Source organism: Helianthus annuus, chromosome 9, assembly GCF_002127325.2.
Source record: "Helianthus annuus cultivar XRQ/B chromosome 9, HanXRQr2.0-SUNRISE, whole genome shotgun sequence".
Taxonomy (NCBI): Eukaryota; Viridiplantae; Streptophyta; class Magnoliopsida; order Asterales; family Asteraceae; genus Helianthus; species Helianthus annuus.
The window spans coordinates 184,169,281-184,175,288 of record NC_035441.2 but is presented as its reverse complement, the minus strand read 5'-3'; positions in this window follow the sequence as shown (position 1 = coordinate 184,175,288).

The window sequence follows — 6,008 nt, the reverse complement described above, 5'->3', positions numbered from 1 at the left end:
GAATTTTTTGTAAATAGTTTACTGTTTTCTTAAAAAAATCAAAAACACAAAAAAATTGAAAAATAAAAAACATAAAAAAAAATAGAAAATCAAAAATGAGATTTCACTGTGTGAAAAAGAAGAAATGATAGTACATCAGCAAGTTAGACTGTCACACTGAAACTGAATCATAAATTGCTTAAGTGTGATAGCAGCTTCATCATATGATGTACCAGTAGGCAAAAGCATGAAATAATCAACTTACCAATGTGATATAAACTTAAATGAACTGAATATGAGTGGGGAACATATCAGTGATGTATGGTTTAATGACCTTAATTCTTGCGTTGATAGATTGACAAAATCTGAAGTTTTGGGTCTTTATACTGTTGTTTCAACTAGGGATATCTTGGCTGTCTGTCTGTTAGAACTAAAATTGTACATGACCCCAGGAAAGAAAGTCACTTGGAATTAGCTCATTTCTATTTGAATGTCTGTATATTTCCCGATACACACAATTTTGATCTGATTCTGAAATCTTCTCTGAAAAAAGTCGTGTACCTCCTCTGCTGCATCCAGATATATGCTGACCTGGAGGTGCTAGGCAACGACAGCTTCTGCTGCATCCAGATACATGCTGACCTAGCTGTACGTTGTCGCGCTATAGATCTAATACACCCGAAAGAGGCCCTCAAGTGCCCAAAAGAAACCCAAGAAACCTATATCAAACTGAGAAAATCTCATTTGATCTGTATATTATACCATCTCTACTAAAGATCTATTCTGTTCTCTTCTCAACCTATTCCCAGTTAAGATTTCAGAACTCTAGATTGGACTTGTGAAATATGTGGTAGGGAAGATACTTGCATGATAGAGTGTGCTGTTTATATTTCCAGGATTTGATTTGTATTTATTTGGGTGTTCATTGTTACGAAATCAAAACATGATAAAACAGTTTAAATGCAGACCTAGACACAGTCAGGATATCTTAAAGGATGACCTCAGTATACTCACCTACTACGATGAATCTTTGTGCATACCTTGATCGTGGGGGTATATCCTGAAGTGGGACACACTAGTATGTCAGTAAATAAAATTATCTTAACGTGTCACATGGTAATGGTACTTGAAATGTTCATGCATTTTGTTTAAGTGGACAAACATACTGGTAATCGTCTTGAACTGCTTTTCACAAAAAATTAAATAAAGAATTATATGATTGTGTGAAACGGTTTGCTTGTGCTGATATGATCTTCTTACCAGTGATTCTCACAAAAATAGAGTGTTTATTGTTTTTGTTATTTACTTGCTTTCAGAAAAATATAAAAATCCAAAAATAGTGTCATTTTCTGTTTAAAATTCTTAACGTACGGAAAACTGTTATTCTTGGAGGAATTGTTACTGATAGGGGGAGACGGTGTTAGTAAGTGAGTTCAAATTTTATCTTCTGCAGGTTCTTGTGTGTTGAACAAAAAGTTTTGCGTGTCGGTGATGAAGTTGAAAAATGCTTAATCTGTGATACAGTTTAACTGTCTCTTGAAAAATAATAATTTATTTAACTTTGTTGAAAAATTCTTATGTTTTCTCGAGATGTTTGTTTTATAGTATACAGATTGAAGCGGTATGTTACTGAGATGTTGCTGTGAAGTGTGAAGATGAGAGTTTGATTGGCTGCATGGTAGAACCTCCTTTCTATATTGCAGACAATGTTGAAGAGTTGAAGATTGCTTTGCAAATGCTGAACTGGAGTTTACTCAAACGCTAACGTGTTGAAGATTTGGTGATTGGATGCATCAGCTTAGGGGGAGTCTGTTGCTGACAGAAGCTGTTGAAGCTGAAGCTATCCAAAGACCAAAGACAGTGCAAGACTACTTGAAGATTGCAAGAAGACCGAAGACAAAGTTTTGACTCAAGACAAAGTTTTTATGAAGCTATTGTCAAGGGGGAGTTTGTTGGTGCATATTTGTGACAACATCTTAGATTTGGTCTTTGGATATCTTATAATTAGTTAACCGATAAACAGTTAGCGGGTTTAGCTTTGTATTAGTGAAATAATAGAGTTTGGGCTAAACTAAACCCAATTGGATGTAGGGGGACGATTTGGGCCTTGCCCATGTAGGAAACCCTAATCCAATTAGTAAACCTTGTGTTATATAAACAAGGTTAGACATTAGGGTTTAGGTTAATCAGCCAAAACAATATTTGAGAGAGTTTTAGAGAGAGAAAGTCTAGAGAGAGAGAATAATTTCGAAATTAGGTTTAGAGGCAAGATCACAGATAGTGGCTGTGAGGTTGTGAGGTCTTGAATTGATTGTAAAACTGCTAGTTTGGATAATCAATAGAAGACCAGTTTAATTGGAATTTCTGTATCTACTCGTTTCTGTAACAAATCTGATCTAGAGGATTCCGCACTCTTGATCGGATTGACAATTCTGTGAAGATCCATACACATCAAGGGGACCTACAATGCCTTTTCGGTTTCATGTCCGATATATGAAAATTGGTGAACATACCACTGAACAAATCAAGCGAATTCAAGAAGAAAGGTACCATTCATATATTTAGGGTTTCTGATATGCAATCCTTATAGTTAGTTTCTTTTTTTTCGGTTTGTCTCTATTTAATCTGATTATAAGGGTTTAAAAGGATTTCAAATTTTTGGGTGAGTAGACGAACATCGTTTTGTAAATTTTTAATCGTTCATTTTTTTACTTTTGCATAAATTGATTAGGTGTGGCTTTGGTGTTGATATTAATCGATGGTGTTTATGTGTTCCTATCTTCGCATTGACGGAGGTTTGTTTCTGCTCTTAGAAACTCTATCAAACTTATTAGGTAGAAATTTATGAGTATTTTTAATAGACGTTCTTGAAAACCAAATCAAAGGTACTTTAGAAATCATTATAGTTTGGATTTAGTTAAGTGATTAACCCATATTTTGTCCTTTCTTTATCAATTGTTAATAAAGTAAATCTGATCACATGTTATTGATCCAAGTGCATGTCTTGATGAGCATTTAGGTTCTTGCCGTACCCTTGGGATTTGCATTTAGAGAGGTTTTAGTCCCTGGCATTTAAAGGATGGCAGCTGCTCACCTGTAACCTCCATTGTAGCAATGGCGGGCTGGCCCCTTTACACACCCTGAGCTCGGTAATTTTCCAATTCGTATGTTTCGACATGGCTTGCTAGAATCGATCGGTAGGTAAACCATAGGTGCAATATGAGCAGGTGATTTTGTTTACTCTTTTTGATTTATCATTTATGAATGACTGTGAAATGATTATGAATAATATGCATTTGAATGCAATTTGTTGCAGGCTGGTGTAGATAATAATACCTTTTTTTTTCTATTGACATGAGGCTGTGATAAAAGTGTATATGCGATTCAGACTGGGGTGCCGCTTAAACCTTCACGTGGCAAATTGGATGGATGGCAGGTGCTCACCTGCAACCTCAAATGCAGACATGTTGGGTTGACCCCTTTACACCCCACTAATTTACGCTTTATGATTTTTCAATTATACGCATATGAATGCAATCTGAGAATTGAATAACTTATACCTTCCCACTTTGATATCCAGGATATTGTGTTTAGGTGTAGATAATAAGTCCTAATTTTGTATTTAATACTTTTGAATTAGCTTTTATGGTTATGTTTTCTGTTTCAGCATCATATTAGGGACCAAAATGGAAGCAAATTTTTTGTTTCTTTCTAAAAAACGACTAATAGACTTTTGGGTTGTTTAGCGTCACTCTGCAAACGCCAAGTCATCAGGTGCATTTGCAGCCTCGAAACCAATCGAATTCACTGGCACTTCACTTTCTTTTGTTTTCAACTTTTTTATTTTGTTACTATTATTTAAAAAAACTTAAAAAGAATACCAACAAAGCGTATTCGTTCTGGTTATATATTACGACTATATTTTTTTGCTCTCTTTCGAACGCATCGAACCCGACCGGTTTCCACCCGCCTTACATACTGTTTCAGCATCAATGAAGCTTTCTTCCAATAAGGGTTGTTGAAATTGTGGTGAGTGGGTTTTATGTTCATCATACTTGAGTAGTTCTGTTTAATATAGTCAAATTAGGTTTTTACAAATTTGAGTAAAAGTTTATTCTTACCTGATTTACTTTACTAATGTACTTTCAAACTGATGCAGATCAACCAAATAGATCAGATGTAACTTATCAATGTCTGAAGTGAGCTCATGAATAATGTCCATTGATTATCAAGGTAATATGCATACATGAAAATTTGTTCATCCGCTTCTTCCTACTCTGCCAAAACCACCATTCTCCGCTTGATTAATTGGTGAATCAGGTAAGAAATCCTTCGGTGCTTTTTTTATGATGTATAGATGTGGCGCCGGTGCGTTGCAGGAGTTTGGGTTGTAATTGGGAGCTTATGTATATGAGTTATCGTCATTGAAGAAGTGTAATTGAAGAAGTACTGAAGTTGATTAAGGTAAATACTTAAGTCTGTTGTTGATGCTGATGTGGCTTTGGATCAATCACTACAAAAGGACTTGGCAACCGTTCATCAATGTGTTGGTGAACTCAGGAAGGTTCTTAAAGATTCTCATCCGTTAATGATTAAAGTTTACATTGTATGTTCTTATAACTAGCCCTACAAAGTTTGAATTTTATAGTTTCGTGCATAGGTTATTGATCTGTTTTATTTAATTCAAAGTTTTTGAAGGTTAACTCATTGTTTATAAAAGTTCAGACTTATAGCATAGACCTTCTTGACCTGATACAATCATGCAAAGGAATACCTGATGGACTGAGGTCAACATCACTTAAGGTAACTTTACAAATTTAAGTTAAAGAAACTTTATGTCTTTGAGCTCATTTTAAATAACATGATTAATGGTTAATGGTTTCTTGAATAAAATTAATAGTTGGTGAACTCGCCCCCATCCAAAGATACAAACTTGGTTACAGTTTTTATAAATCTTTGTAGTCAATAAAACATGATAATACACGTGGATAATCCAGTGTAAAGACCAAATTTATCCTTTGGCAGCGTGGCACAGATATACCAAAGTACCCGGTTTGACAACATAAAAATAAACCAAATTTGATACTGAAATGTCTGGTATGAAGTTGAATATCAAGAGTGTTCCTTTTTAACAAAGCCTTTACAAAGTCCTTAATGTTCTTTTTGAAAAACAAGAGATGTATAGTTCCATAACGATGGTATATTATATAAGTTTGTGTTTTTATTTTCACACTGAAAAAAACGTTTTTTTTTATAGTTTTTGAGTTCTAAATTAGATTAGGATTTACTGAAGTTTGTGAAAGAAGGCATATAACTGTTGATAGTTTTATTTTCAGGTTCCTAATCAAGGGATCTTTTTATTTAGGGTTTAATGCAAAGAATTGCAACCGACTTTGTCTTTTTGGTCACTAAAATTTGAAAATAATAGAGAAAAGGCTTCAAGTTTGCAAAACAAGTCATTAAAGGTTAATATGGATGAAGTTAGTTGTCATTATTGGTCATATATTACCTATTTACCATTGATAAATGTGTGTAAAGTTTAATATTTCTTTGGTTTCATACTTCAGTGAGCAAAGTGTGAAACCGCATAAAAATTTGTTTGTTTTTATGTTGCTTCATATTTGACCTGTTACCAGACTTGCTTACATTCTTTTTTTCTCTTTTGGAAAATTTTAGAGCACTTTCATCTTTCATGACGGAATTGGTATATATGAATTCATATACGTACTTGGGTGAAGAATGGCAGTAACAAAAGAAGTTGAATAACTGACTTACATCCACATGTATTATCCCACATTTATATTGTATCACAACATGAATAACCTACACAACTGATCATCGGTTAAAGAAATTCAGTTACAAGTCAGGAATATGCAACTATAAAAAACAAAAGGAAAGCGCTGATGAGTATCATCATGTTTGTGCTCAGCAGATTACACATATTTGATGAAGACCGGTCTCTGCAGCAACTTTTTGCTGCCTATGTTGCCTATACTCAAAAAAGGCGTTGGTCTGGGAATGCTACAATA